The 16,117-nt window shown below is 41.1% G+C and overlaps 1 protein-coding gene across 2 annotated transcripts in view; it reads left to right on the forward strand.

The window, feature by feature from the left end:
- Positions 1-6,016: 6,016 nt before the first annotated feature.
- The window catches only part of LOC140483282 (somatostatin receptor type 1-like), a 32,264-nt gene continuing 22,163 nt past the window's right edge, over positions 6,017-16,117 (forward strand). The window contains exons 1-3 of one of the 2 annotated variants that reach the window (XR_011961926.1): positions 6,017-6,129; positions 13,898-14,025; positions 14,495-15,177. The gene's annotated coding sequence lies outside the window, so the exon portion shown is untranslated. Of the gene's footprint in view, positions 6,130-13,897; positions 14,026-14,494; positions 15,178-16,117 lie in introns of those variants that run through there. The other variant, XM_072581431.1, reaches the window with a different exon arrangement.

Below are 16,117 nucleotides of genomic sequence, written 5' to 3' on the forward strand. Positions count from 1 at the left end.
CCGGAAATTTGTATCAAATCTCAGCAGCATGGTGACATCGCTGATGGATTTACTAAAGAAGAACATGAAATTTCGGCTACAGCAATTGTTTTGCAACCCTTCAAAGTTGCAAACAATCTTCACGATAGAGGGGTTGGAGCTGTATTGATGCAGGAAGTTGGTGACTGAATTAAATGGCCAACTGGCTACTTTTATAAAGAAACTCAGTATCCCCAGAGAAAATACTCCACCGTTGAAAAAGAGTTATTAAATTTGATACTGGCCTTACATTTTAATGCATGTGTGACGAACGATGTGTCAGAGATTTTTGTGTACACGTACCACAACCCTCTCACATTTTTGGAAAGATTTAAAGACAAAAATATGAGACTATTTCATTGGAGTCTTATGTTACAGACTTTTAATTTACAAATTGTACATGTTGCAGATCATAAAAATGTGACTGCAGATGCAATACTGCTCATGTGAAAGAAAATGTGTAGATAAGATTGGACCATATCGATTGCAATGTTATATATGTGTGCAGAATTAATATGAGAGTTATAATTTAGATTAATGACATATGTATTTCATAGTAATGGTATTAAGAATTAGAAAAAGAAAAAATGAAGCCATCTTTTCATTATGATGGTTCATTTTTTCTTAAGAGGGCGGTGTTACAAAGTCGAAAGAATGTATGTTCACTTCAAGGTAGAAAGTGTTGTCTGAATTTTTAGATAAATTTCAAGTATAGCCACAGCTGCCAGAACAGCTAGAAGAGGACTGTTCCAAAATAGATACATGTAACAATTGGCTGCTAAGTGGATACATGAGTTTTAGTTGCTGTTTTGACAACAATTCAAATTTAACCAATTAATTTAAATAAAGCCCAGGGTACTAAAACCCAATTGAGTTTGACTTTATTGTTTCAATAACATCAGACCAGTGAGAGGATATGATGTTGGGGGGAATAAAAAACATAGGCATTTTGAAAATTGGTCCGAGCAAACTGCCACCGATCAGCAGATCAACTGCTGTAGAACTAGAGGGCTAACCGTCCATCTAACATCTTGCTCTCAAAGAAATAAGAAGGTACTCTCTCTATGTTTTCCTGTACAAGCAGTAAAAAGAAAGAAGACGACCCAGGGAGATCAGCGGAAGGAAGATTGAAGACAGCATAGATGCAGAGATAGTATGACTTGAGTTTAAGTTAATGCAATGTTTAATAATTGTGTTATTGGAACAGAATGTTAATAGGATTGTGTTCAGTTAAGGGAAAGAGTGTTCGGTTTGTTAATAGTTTCATTTAGTGTTCACTATTGGAGTTAGAAAAATAAATTGTTATTTTTCTTTAAATAGTGAACATTAGGACTTCACTGGCACTCACTCACATTTTAACAGATTACAAGGCAAGGCAGGAAAATGCCACTAACTGGAGAAAAAGAATCAGTCGTGATCTCTTCTCTGTCCACAACATCACTGGTAAACAGAGTCTTCACAGAATCCCATTCAGCCCATCAAGTCCACACTGACCCTATGAACAGGAGCACACCCATCCCCGTAACCCTGCATTTCCCACGGATAATCCACCTAATCTGCACATCCCTGCACACTTTGGGTCAATTTAGTCTGGCCAATCCAACCAACCTTGCACATACGTCGAATGTGGGAAGAAACCGGAGCACCCGGAGAAAACCCACACAGACGAGGGGAGAATGTGCAAAGACAGTCACCAAGGGTTGAAGCAAACTCAGGTCCCTGGTACTGTAAGGCAGCAATGCTAACTACTGAGCAACCATGCCGTCCCACAGAGTCTTCATTTGTTTTTGTAACAAAATGGTCGCTCATCCATGAGTTACTGGGCGACCACCTCCCCACCCCCCCCCACCCCTCCTTCTTAAATCACATGGATCTCAGGACTCATATCACAACTCCTCTTTGCTGTGCACGTAGCACTTTACTGATTGCCATCTGGCTGCATGCACACACCTTACCAGCAGCGTTTCTTGGGGCTGAGGTGGCTTTGATTACTGTTCTTTTATCAACTTTTCAAAATGTCATGGAATGATTACAGCTCAGTAGATAGCTTAAGCTTGGTTCACGGTTGCAATGCAAAGTCTCTTCCCTTCTCCTTATTCCATTGGTAATGTATGAGTTCTTGTCAGCCCTGAAATCCCTCTCTTTAAAAAAGAGGCCATCACTTTAAGCTGGTATTTATAGGTCGCTAGGCAACATAACACATACACAGACACTGCTGTCAGAGCTCAATGTTCTATTTGTAAAGCTTTCAGCAGGGTGTCTTGGCAGTAGGTTTCTTAGCTCAAGAGATGGGGGTCAATGTGTGACCTTCTGGTAACACTATGAGCGGTCTCCCCACAGCCGTGTCTCATAACCCAGGGAGACATCACAATTTTTCAGAGGTCACAACTTCGCATCCGTCAATCTTATGAGCAACTTGTGGAGGATTTACTGTTCAAAGAAAAATGTGGCTATGAAATGAAAAAAGATGATAACGTCAAAATATATAAGCTCTACAGAAGCAGATCCTGAATACAAGCATCAGTGCAACTATCAAAAGACCAGAACGATGCTCACACTTGAAGGATTTACTTCCCTTTGTGATCCTTTTAAGACACTCATTTAAAAAAAAATCATGTTCATTCTGTAAGTTCCCTTGTTCTAACTTTTGGTCTGTCGGTTTTTCTCTCGGCTTCATTCATTTCTTTTCCTGCTCCAATCGCTAATGGCAGATGTCTCTTGTGAAAATTCATAGCTCATCATCAATTTTACATTTTGTTTATCAGATGTTTCTGGCATAAGGATTTTCCAAGGCAAGCTGTTGAGAATAACAATTGAAATTTTTCTTGGGTAAGGTGGTGAAGTGGACGTACTTTATTGTCATCATGTTTTGCCGTGGGAATGTCATCGTTATTGTGAAATGGGATTTCAACTTGATAGTTCCCCTTTCGCACTGCAGTTGCAAGTATATTTTATCCCTAAGGGTCTGAAGATATGACTGTCTTTCTACAGGAATTAAATGGGAGTGCATTCAGTTACCAGAATCCCCCCCTCCCCGGTGCCTCAAATATAACCTTGTACAAGTATGGAAAGCCTTGGATTTGTTTGCTGGAGAGATTCACACCCCAATCTTTGTTTGTTTCTTCATGTGCTACTGTACAGAACTGAATTAGTGCATTAGTGACTATGAATAAGCATATTTTTGAAATGAAGAAAAGCTTCTCAGAATAATAATAGTATCCCAGTCACATTTTTAAGGTAAGAGGAACAAGATTTAAAAAGACACAAGGGCTAAATGCTTTTACACTGAGAGTGGTTGGAGCGTGGAATGAACTTCCCAAGGAAGTAGTGGATATGGGCACAGTTACAATGTTTAAAAGCCTTTTGGATAAGTACATTAATAGGGGAGGTTTGTAAGGGATATGGGCTAGGAGCAGGCAGGTGGGACTAGTTTAGTTTGAGATCATGTTTGGCATGGACTGGTTGGACCAAAGGGTCTGTTTCTGTGTTGTATAACTGTATGACTCCATATGCACGGAAAATATTGTTGAGTCTATCATGCCAATGGTGCATTGTTATGACTTTTCATCCAGGAAGAAAAGTGATAACAATGCACCATTGGCATGATTGGCACCATTGGCCAGCATACAATGGTTTCATTGTGACTTTCACATGGACAGTTTGCACAATACTCAAAAATCAAGTCAGTGAGCTTCAAATCTTTAGGCTTCTTCACCATAATCTATTCTTGCAGCTCCTACTTTGTGGAGAAAAGATTTTAGTTGTTTTTCTCTAGTCTGTGGCACACCTGCCAAAATAAAGTGCAGTCAGACAGTTCTAAACTGTATGTCAGGCCGACAATCTTTTGCATAGTGCATGCCAATGGTCAGTTCTGGTAGACCCTAGGACACGGTAGTTCAAGTGTTCTGATACTAGGACATTGACGCTGTCCATGAGGGATGATGGTCAGAAACAGTCACATTCTTTTCCTACATCTTTTCTCCTCTCTCTACGTTCTTCCCACTTCTACATGGTTCTCATGATCCCCTGTGGCTTTCACACAGATTAATTTAATGATAAATACAGTTCCTTAGTGCATCCTTAATATCTATAATTTATGTACAAATTCTTTCTAATTAACTGAAGACTGGCAATCTCCTTCAAATCATGGAGGTTTACAGCACAAAATGAAAGCCTTTTGATGCAGCAGTCTGTGCCTGTCAAATACAATCATCTAACTATTCTATTCCCATTTTCCAGCACTTGGCCCATAGCCTTGGCATTGCAAGTGCACATCTAGATACTTGTAGAGTCATAGTCGTAGACTCATACAGCATGGAAATAGACCTTCTAGTCCAACCAGCCTATGCCGTATGTAATGATGAACTAAATTAGTCCCAACTGCCTCAGCTTAAATATTATGAAGATTTCTGCCTCTCTCAGCTTTCAAGCAGTGAGCTCCAGATTCCCAAATGTGATGCTCAGTTAACAGATTGCAGGGATACTATGAGTTATGCACCAACTTGGGCCCAATCATCTTCAGCTACTTCATCCAAAGACCTTCCCTCAATCATAAGGTCAAAAGTGGGGATGTTCACCAATGATGCACAAGGTTCATCACCATTTGTGACTCATCAGATACTAAAGTAGTCCGCATTCAAATGCAACATGATCTGAACAATATCCAGGCTTGGGCTGATGAGTGGCAAGTAACATTCACAGCCAGGCGATGACCATCTCCAATAAGGGGCAATCCAACCACCATCCCTTGACATTCAATGGTATTACCATCAATGAAGCCACTACTATCAACAGCCATGGGGGTTACCATTGACCAGAAACTCAACTGGACTCACCACATAAACATAGTGGCTAAAAGAGCATATTAGAGACTAGGAATACTATGGTGAGTAAGTCATCTTCTGACTTCCCAAAGCCTGTCCACCATCTACAAGGCACAAGTCAGGACAGTAATACAAGTTTATCCACTTGCCTGGGTAGATGCAGTTCCAACAACACTCAAGAAGCTTTACACCATCTATTACAAAGCTGCCCGCTTGATTGGCAGCACATGCACAAATACCCATTCTGTCCACCTCAGGTACTCAGTAGCAGCAGTCTGTACTAACTGCAAAATGCAATGCAGGAATTCACCAAAGATCCTTAGACAGTTCCTTTCAAACCTGCAACCATTTCCGTCGAGAAGGGACAAGGGCAGCAGATACATAGGAACACCACCACCTGCAAGTTCTCCTGTAAGCCACACACCATCCTGATTTGGAAATCTATCATTGTTCCTTCAAAGTCGCTGGGTAAAAACTCTGGAATTCTCTCCCACAAGACATTTTGCACCAACCTATAGCATGTGGACTGCATCAGTTCAAGAAGGCAACTCATAAATGTATAAGTTGTCTGTCAGTGCTGAGCATACCTCCAGTTACAGTCTGTTGTTATATCATCTGATTATGTAAGAATTTTAAAAATCTATTTAATATGTTACTTTCTGCGAATGTCTACGCGTCCTTGAAAACTCAATATGTTCTCAAAACATTTGATGCCACTTAGGCAAGAGATGGAAATTATAACATTTTTATTGCATCTGCTGTTCTGAGAATGGCTGCTGCAGTGTTGAATCAAGCTAGACAGTACCTCACCTATTGTGTCTGGATTCAACTTGAATTCTCTAGCTTGGGAACAGCTTTGCTTACTGTGAGCTCCCCTCCTTACCATTTCTTTCTTAAAGACTTAAAGTATTAAGGTGAGGGTTTTGGTGCTTTGTAAGTATTTGAATCAACTTTTGATCACGTTGCACGAGGTTATCCCCCACCTCTGCCTTTCCCAGTGCCACATTCCAGTCTGAGAGCATGGACCTGATTATCTGATTTTGCAGCCATTGTATTTTTTTCCTAATATGGGCACAGTCCTGCTGGCTACATGCTCAAGCTGGCCAGCTCCCAAGTGAGACAGTGCCTCCAGCTAACACTCTATCGGCTGGTGGAAAACTTCACTGACATCCTAAATACCCCCAGTGGAGAACCAAATATTAGAAAAATAAGTCAGGATTTATAGCATGCCTTTTGCACTCCCCAGGAAATTCCAAAATGCTTTGCAACCAATAGGCTGCTTCAAAGTGTAAGTTACTATTATATTTTGTGAGGTTTGTCATTCATATGTATTTTAATATCAATTATTTAAGAGTTTGGATTTTGCACTAAGTGGCATGTGGGTTTTGGTCTGTGTGTATGAGAGGGTTTACTGGTTAATTTGCCAGCTATTTTGAGTCATGATTTTGTTTAAACCAGCATTTGTTAGATAAGGTGTGATGATGGGAGTTTTTTTTCTGAATTTAGAAAGTTTTACAAACAGACACAGTAAAGATTGGGGAGCTTGCTTTTTGTTGAGATGAATCAGTACTATTTTTAGTGTAGAGGTAAAGTCCAGAATTTGGAAAGCTTTTGTTTGTCAGTTCCCAGATGTCCTAGTTGAAGTTAGATACATGAAGAAGTTTCTCCTGGAGAAAGGAGAACATTCAGAAAAAAGTTCTGAAATAGTTCTAAAAAAGTTCCAGACCAGAATTGCTTGGTTAGAACTCTGCTAGAGTTTTTGAAACTGAAAAAGTCTAAGGTCTGTGTATCAAGGAAAAGGCTATTAAACTCTCAAGACTGGAAATGGAAAACATCAAATACGTTAAACCTATAGATGCAATGGGGAAGCAAATTCCCTCTAATATTTGAGTATTATGAAGTGATGATGTTGAGATTATGGAATTGCATTTTTACGATGTTTTGAAATCTTTGAAGTTGTTATATGTACAAGCTTTTTTTTCCCTCTATTTTATCTCTGTTTTTTTTGTATAACAACCTTTTGTTTCATTGCTAAAATCAATCTGCAGCTTTGCGTGCTTGTGTTTCAGTGAAAGACTGCCTCAATAAGTACAAGAAACATGATGTATCAATCTAAATTTGGCGTGGGATTTGACTTGTCTATTGATAATGTGAGCTGCAATCATAACAATTGAGTTGCAAGAACTAGATAAAGAGTGAGTGATCTGGGCAATGCCTTCTCCATCTCAGTATCATATTGCTAAAGTCGGTCTCTAAATTGTTTTAATCAATGGCTTCACTTGCTATCTTTACCCCCTATTGTTAATGCTCTGAACCTCCCAATAAATGTCCTATGTAAACACCCTCACTGATATGCTCCAATGTCTCGGAATAAAATACAAACAATATAATAAGACAATTATTGTTGCTTTTATCAAGACCACAGCATTTATTGAATTCCATCATGATTTTGCAGAATGGTTAGTTTTACAAAGGAATATTCTGACCTTCAAGGTTAGGCTGCACATAAACATGCTGTTCGCATTCTGGAAAGAAGGCCCAGCCAGCTGTGTGGCTCATGTATGTCTCATACCTTCACATCTAAAAACAGATGAATCATTTTAAAGGGGAGCTCCACTCATTGTACAGATGTTGCTGCAGACTGACGGGAAGATTTGGAGTGAAGCAAAAATGCATAAAGTAGAACAACTGGAGAGAGAGAGAGAGAGAGAGATGGAGAGAAGACTCCCAGGTTTTCTGATGTGGCACTGCCCTTGTTATTGAATGTAATCAGTAAAACCATTTAGAAAATGCAACACTACAGAACTGGACCAAACAGAACATATGAAAATATGAGAGGTATCACTAAACATAAATCATCTAACCTGGAACTTTCAAATCACACATTCTTAAATTTAGAAAAACAACAAGCTGTTTGAAAAAGAAACTGATTTACATTTATATAGCACCTTTCACAGCCTCAGAATGTCTCAAAGTGCTCTAGGCAATTACACACTTTTGAATTTCGGTCACTGTTTTGCTGTCGGAATGTGACAGCCAAACTGCAATCTGATAATGACCAACTAATCATTTTTAATCTAATGTCGACTTGAGGGGTAAAAATTGGGGAAATAAAGAAAGAGAACCCTCCTGCTTATCTTCTTAAAAAATGCTGAGAGCTTTTGCATTCACTGGAGAAAACAAATGGGACCTTGGGTTAAAGTCTTAACCAAAAGTTAGCCCCTCTGCCAGTGCAGCACTCTCTTGGTACTGGGTAGAGGTGGAGTGTCAGTCTTGCTATTAGTGCCCCAACCACTGGATTGAACTCACAACCTGCAGAGATGATGACATTACCTACAGAACAACAACTAACTAAACACTTCTTAAGGTGAAACACCATTTTTATTTGTTTAATTTAGTCTTAATCCATGATAAAAGTATTTCTGTTAAACATGCAGAATACTTTGCCTTTATCTGGTCTGCATCATAGCTGCTTACATCTATCTTGAAGCAAGAGGTTAAGTCTCACTGTCAGCCTCCCAGGAAAGATCCAACTGCAAATAGACCATGAGACCCTAAGAAATAGGAACAGGAGTAGGCTGTTTGGCTTCTCGGGTCTGCTCTGCCATTCAATAGGATCATGGCTGACCCAACGTTCCTCTCATCCACTTCCCTGCCCTTTACCCCTAACCCTTGATTCCCCTCCTGATCAAGAATCTATTTATCTCAGCCTTAAATATATAAGACCACAAGAAATAGGAACAAGAGACCCTGTGTCATTAAATGTCACTAAATTAAAATATGCATTTTGAGTGTATTCCCCAGTAGGAGGAAACCATCTTGAACAGGATGTAAGAAATAAGAGTCGAAGATTGCGGTGCTGGAAAAGCACAGCAGGTCAGGCAGCATCCAAGGAGCAGGAGAATCGACTTTTCGAGCATAAGCCCTTCATCAGGAACGAGGAGGGGCTGGCGCTAGGGGGAAGGTAATTGGGAATGTGATAGGTATATGAAGGTGGGGGTGAAGGTGATAGGTCAGAGTGGAGGCTGGAGCGGATAGATGGGAAGGAAGATGGACAGGTAGGACAGTACAAGAGGGCGGTGCCAAGTTGGAAGGTTAGATGTGGGATAAGGTGGGGGGAGAGGAAATGTGGAAACTGGTGAAATTCACATTGATCCCATGTGGTTGGAGGGTCCCAAGGCAGAAGATGAGGCGTTCCTCCTCCAGGTTTTGGGTGGTTAGGGTTTGGTGGTGGAGGAGGCCCAGGACCTGCATGTCCTTGGGGAGTCAGAGGGGGAGTTTAAGTGTTCAGCTACAGGGCGGTGGGGTTGTCTGGTTCGCGTGTTCTAAAGATGTTCTCTGAAGCGTTCCATAAGTTGGCATCTTGTCTCCACAATGTAAAGGAGACCATATCAGGAGCAACAGAGAAATAAGAGAAAGGAGACGCAATTCGACCCCAATTTGACCCCTCAAGCCTGACACCTTCAAGAGAAAGAAATCCTATGCATATCAGTTTTCAGTCCCATTTGTGTGAAACAATGGGGGATGTAGGGCTTACTGGTTAGCCTAGTGCTGTGATAGTAATGAGGTTAGCCGGCTGGACCTCATAGAATATGAGATCCTGATTGGAGCTGTTAATCTGGTCGAATTAGGGAGCCCTGGCTGACAGGTTAAAAGAAAGTGTGAGATAGTGACACTCTAGTATCTGACTCTGAATGAGGCAGTAATATTGTCAAGGACTATGCATGTGTAAATAAAGGGCGATATGGTGATGGGATACCAGCCTCTCTGGAGATATTTCATGCAGTTGGTTGGACAGCTGGCTTACGATGCAAAGTGATACCATAGAGATGTACAGCATGGAAACTAACCCTTTGGGCATCAACCGGGTTCAATTCTTGTATGGGCTGAAGTTACCACGAAGGACCCTCCTTCTCAACCTCACCTGGCATTTGAGGCATGGTGACCCTCAGATTAGACCACCACCAGTCTCTCTTTTTCTCGTGGGAGTGCAGCCCTATGCTCCTCTCAGACCTTGGTGACATTACTATTCTGTAACAATGTCCTCTTGTTGGAGCATCCTCCATTAGTGGAAACATAAAGTGCCCTAATGGATATGTAACTTGTCCAGGCTTTGCCCAAAGGAAGTGGCAGAAGATTATTATCAGCTCCTAAGTCAGCTGGTAGGGCCCCTACCACCAGCATTAGATGCACCAGAGGCAAAATCACCAAAGTCCCAGAAGACCAACACTATGGGAATTGAACCCATAGTGTTGACATCACTCTGCGTTACAAAGCAGCCATCCAACCAACTTAGCTCACCAACTCCCTATGCTATCCACTATCCACAGCAATACACTTGATTTGGTGGAACAACAAAATAGTTTGAAAGTTCAACAAAGAAAACTAGATGCTTGGATAAGATTGCTATCTCCAGAAGCAGAATGATGCAAAATCTCAGCCTGTCCTCTCTGCTAAAAGTAATAGATCCCTCATAGTTCTTATCCTTTAAAAAGAGGTGGGGACTTCCCCCCGCTCAATCTTTCTGACTATGTTGAGAAGCTTTGCATGGTTTTGTTGGGAATAAAACAAGAGGTTCTGCTGAAGAGGTGTGAGCAGCTGGAGGCTAAATTTAAAAAAAGCAACAAAAGTTCTCAAATCTCTGGATTTCTGCCTAAGCCACGTGCAAATTGGCATGGAGTAATTAAAAGCAGAGAATTTAACGTGTGGCTGGAAGAGTCAAGTGGGACAGATAGGGGGCAAACAGCCAAGTGGTCATGACCAGAAAATCTGTTTCCATAATGTCGGCTGAAGGATAAATATTGGTCAGGACATTGGGAATAACTTGCTCGCTATTTGTCAAAATAGTGCCATGAGATGTTTTACATCCACCTCAGACACAGGGCAGCACAATGCGCAGTGATTAGCATTGCAGCCTCACAGCATCAGGGACTTGTGTTTGACTCCAGCCTCGGGTGACTGTCTGTGTGGAGTTTGCACATTGTCCCCGTGTCTGTGTGGGTTTCCTCCAGGTGCTCCGGTTTCCTCTCACAGTCCAAAGATGTGCAGGTTAGGTGGACTGGCCATGAGAAATGCAGGATTATAGCGATGGGGTAGGTCTGCTCTTCAGAGGGTTAGTGTGTACTTGATAGGCTGAATGGTCTGCTTCCACACTGTAGGGATTCTATGACCAAACATGCCTCAGTTTTACTTTGGAGTAAGACAGACAACTTTATGGAAAGGAGCTTGCTTTCTATTACTATAATGAGCCAATAAATATACATGAAGATCACCAGTGCCATAATTGCAACATGGTGATTGTTGGACCACCTTTCAGAAAGGTCAAGTTTCTAACAAAAGGGAAGATTCTTCTTTGTACTGGTGCAATTATACAAGACCTAGCAGCAAAGTTGCTTTCTGTGAAAATGTGCAAATTTCTCTTGGAACACAATAACAATTCGGCAAACGAATTTCATTGTTGCACCAATAACGAGTCCAGATTAGATTTCATCACAGAATCCCATAGAATCCCTAGTGTGAAAACAGGCCATTGGCCCAACAGGTCCACACAGGGGAGTGGCACAGTAGCTCAGTGGTTAGCAATGCTGCCTCACAGCACCAGGGTCCTGAATGCAATTCCAGCCTTGGGCAACTGTCTGCATGGAGTTTGCACGCTCTTCCTGTGTCTGTGTGGGTTTCCTCCGGGTGCTCCAGTTTCCTCTCACAGTCCAAAGATGTGCCGGTCAGGTGAATTGGCTGTGCTAAATTGCCCATAGTGTTAGGTGCATTAGTCAGAGGGAAATGGGTCTGGGTGGGTTGCTCTTCGGAGGGTCGGTGTGGACTTGTTGGGCCGAAGGGCCTGTTTCCACACTGTAGGAAATCTAAATCAAAGACTGACCCATTCCCCTAATCTACATTTTGCCCTCACTAATACACGTAACCTACACATCTCTGAACATTATAGGCAATTTAGCATGGCCAGTTCACCTAACCTGCACATCTTTGGACTTAGATTAATCTTTTAAAGAGTTAACAGTTCACCTAAAAGACAAAACCTCAGACTGCGCTGTTGCGTACTGAAGCATCCATCTAGTGTATTGGACCTAACACTAAGACTTGAGTTGGATTCAGAGGTGAGTATGAAACTGAACAGCTGATATTACTATATAATGCACAGAAAGCATCATTAATATATTAGCATGTGGTAGAAACACAGGAATTCAGGCACTGCAAAGGTTTACTTTATGATAATTGTTTATAAAAATTCTAATCCCAACTCCATCACCGGAAAGGAAATGTCTCTTCTTTGCTTGTTGAAACTCCTGTCAAAGGCAAATACAGTGAGACTCTTGTGCAGTGATCCCATTCAATATTCCACAATCGAACTAAATTCTGTAATGACCAACTGAGGAAAAACAGGTTTGTAAACCATGGCACTGGTCTCACAGGTTTATATAAAGGAATTTGCAATCACTTGATATCAACCATAGTTGGGATTCTTTTGCCTAAGACAGAGAGGACTCACAGAGTGTGGTTTATTACAAAGGTGTGAAGACAACAAACAGGGGAGACCAGCTGGTCCATCAAGCCCCTCCTGTATGGGCACAATACCCAGTTGACCATTATGGGTTCCAACATGAGCCACCTTAACTCCATAATCTTTAAGCAATGGGGAAACAGAGGTCAATGTGTGGGAAACATGAGTCAGGAAATCCCTCTGTGACCTCTAAAGATGAGCAAAATGAGCTCCAGAAACCACAATGACAATGGGACACAAGATTCATTGCCCCATTTATGTGCAGCACTGTACTGTATATCCCTTCTCAGCACTGTTTTTCTGAATTCACCCATGGGATGTGGGTATTGCTGGTTAGACCAGCATTTACTGCCTATCCCTAGTTGTCCTTGAGAAGGTGGTGGTGAGCTGCCTTCTTGAACCAATGCAGTCCATGAACTACTGCAGGTACACCCACAATGCTGTTACAGAGGAAATTCCCAGATTGTAACCCAGCAACAGTGAAAGAACAGCAATATATTTCCAAGTTAGGGTGTGTGTGGCTTGGAGGGGAGCTTACAGGTGGTGGTGTTCCCATGTATCTGCTGCACTGTCCTTCTAGATGCAACAGGTCATGGGTTTGGAAGGTGCTTTCTCTGGAGCTTTGGTGAATTTCTGCAGTGTTCCTTCTAGGTTGTACACACTGCTGTGAATGAACATTGGTAGTTAAGGATGCTGCGGATGTGGTGCCAATCAAGCAGGCTGCTCTGTTCTGGATGGTATCAAGCTTCTTGAGTATTGTTAGAGCTGCACTGATCCAGACAATTGGGGAGTACTCTATCACACTCCTGACTTGTGACTTGTAGATGGTGGACAGGCTTTGGGGAGTCAGGAGATGAGTGACTCATTGCAGTATTCCTAGCCTCTGACTTGCTTTTCTAGCCACTGTATTTATACAGCAAGTCCAGTTGAGATTTTTGTTGATGCTGATGATGGGGAAATTCAGTGACATTAACACCATCGAATGTCAAGGGGTGATGGTTAGATTGCCTCTTATTGGAGACAGACATTGCTTGGCATTTGTGAAGCATGAATGTTACATGCCACTTGTCAGCCCAAGTCCTTTAAGACACTTGCATCGAAGTCCCACTCACTGTGATTACTGATAACTTGCTTCAAGGCTTTATGACTCTCTGCAGAAAGGAAAACCTTTTGACATCAAATTTACTTGGAGATTTAGAATATTTTATCTGTATAATGTGTATTTTAGTAGCCTCTCAATTCAAATATTGGATTTGCTTGACCCTCATTATCTCATTATTCAACAGATACTTCTTAATAATGCTTAGTATTATATTTATCTTTGAGGATAACACTATTTTTTTCCTCTGTACCAATGACAGACATACATTCAGTTGCCTTAGCCCTCAACTCTAGGATTCTCTCTCTGAATCTCTTCACGTCCATTTCTAAACCCTCATTTGAAATGTTCCTTTAAATTTACTTCTTCAACCATCTGCTTCAGTGAGTTTACTTTGTTACATTCATATTAAACATCTTAGGAAATGTCACTATTTTAAAGGTATCGAGCATCATTGTTGAGTAACAGTGCTATAGATCCAACAGTGGGATGTGACTAAAGCTCGTGCATCTTGGAGAGACTACCAAGCTAATCGATCATCTCCAATCCTTGAATAGGGATAACTGAAGGTAAGGGTCTGGAAGCCTCCTGAAGAAGGGTCGCTTTACCCAAAATGTTAACTGCATTCTCTCCACAGTTGCTGTTAAACCTACTGAGTTTATTCCAGCAATCTCTGATTTTGATAACTGAAGTGACCAATCCAAATGCCATCCTTGCTACAGGAACAAGAAGTTCACAAGAATTATTTAGTTCATTTAGTGCAGGAGCATGTTTTTGGTGTGCCATCTTGCATGCATTTAGATAGTGAGCAACCATAGTCAGAATAACTTAATCTTTAACCAATAGCATCTCAATCTAAAGAGCATCATTGACTGTATACATCTAACTGTCCGTGTGCTCATGAGCAAACACAGTTAGATAGAAAGCAAGAGCAGGAAGAACAATTTTCACATTGAAATAAATACATGTTATTAAACTTCCTTTGGCATTTGCAAATGTAAACCATTAACACTCTTTGTTATGGCTTTATTTCTTTAGATGAATTTCATCGCAAGAGGATGTTTCCCCTGGAACTGGACATAGTGTAAAAATAATTAGCCTCTTATTTAGGATGAAGTTAAGAAGGAATTTCTTCTCTCAGAGTCTTTAACATATGGAATTCTCCTCCAGAGAGGAAGTTGTGTTTTGGGGTCATTAAGGCCAAGTTAGGCAGGTTTTTATTGACAAGGGAGTCAAGAGTAAAGGCAGGCAAGAAAATGGAGTTAAGGCCGCAATCAGCTCAGCCATGATATTAGGAATGAGGCAGCATAGGTTTGGGAAGATGAATGGTCTACTTCTAGTCTTTTACTTTTTTGATTTAAGTTGCACACAGCAGTTCATCCACGAATAGTGATGCAATAATAACAGATAATGATCAAGTTGCCCAGTGATGAGACTGATACAAAACCTCCATATGTCCACAATGTACATTTGGGAGTGAGGACCCTTGTGTAATAGATAATCTGGCTCTTTCATGGGTTTTCAGACTGATTGGAACTCAGGGTGGGACCTAATACTCTGCTCCAAACATAGAATTGCGAATTAGAAAACTACAGGGCATGCTGTACAATATCAACATAGCAAGAAATCTGAGCAAAGCAGATGTGGCCAGTCATATCTACAATCACAGATGTGTATGTACCTCACTTGTTTTTTTTTGTTACTGTAGAAATATGCATTGTTCTCAGCTAAAATTGCTTCTGCACATGTTATTCTATTCTGTGCAATGAAAAAATTATTGACTGTGCAAAATGGAAGGATAGAATGAATTGCATTGCTTCTTTTCTTGCACATTCTATGTATTTTGCAGGTGAAATGATCTCGTTTCCTGTGGGATCCCGCAGTAATACACTCCTCCAGCCACAAAACTAATAATGATAGATGCTTCCTTAGATAACTGCTGGTAAATAGGGCAACAACAGTGATGTCAGAAACAATCATTGTTAGACTTGTGTCATTTCCAGGCTGATGCAAAAGCACAATATTGCAGATGGTGGAACTTTGAAATAGAAACAGAAAATGCAGCCAATAAGCAATAGATCTAGCAGTATCTGCTGGAGAGGGAAAGAGTTAATAATTCAAGTTCTAAAATAAGCTCACATTCTCTCTTTCCATGGATACTGCCAGACTTGCTGAAAATTTACGGCACTTTCTGTTTTTATTTCATTCCCAGACTTTCCTGTTCGGGTTATCATGTGGGTCCATTGCTACCAAAGACACCAATTGTCTCTTGTTCAGATCTAGGCAATGGCAAAACTCAATGATGAAAGATAATCGACCTCAAATGTTAAATTGCTGCTTCTCTTTCCAGATGTTGTCTGACTTTCCTGGTTTTCCCAGCTCTCTGAGTTCATAATGCAGATTTCCAGCATCATGCATCAGTATTTACAAAAACTAACTCTTACCATGGTGCGGGGAAAGTGTCATTTCACTCAGACAGCTGGACAGCTGGTTTGTGGTATACAGCACTTCCAATAGTGTGGTTTCAATTCCTCCACAATCTCTCCAATGAAAGGGGAACCCCATGGTCCTCTGGGATGACAGTCAAATTATGTTGGCCTTGTTAACTCAGGCCTGCTGCAGTGTCTCAATGCAGCCCAATGCAAGGGCTTTAATTTCCAC

This window comes from Chiloscyllium punctatum, chromosome 11, assembly GCF_047496795.1.
Source record: "Chiloscyllium punctatum isolate Juve2018m chromosome 11, sChiPun1.3, whole genome shotgun sequence".
NCBI lineage: Eukaryota > Metazoa > Chordata > Chondrichthyes > Orectolobiformes > Hemiscylliidae > Chiloscyllium > Chiloscyllium punctatum.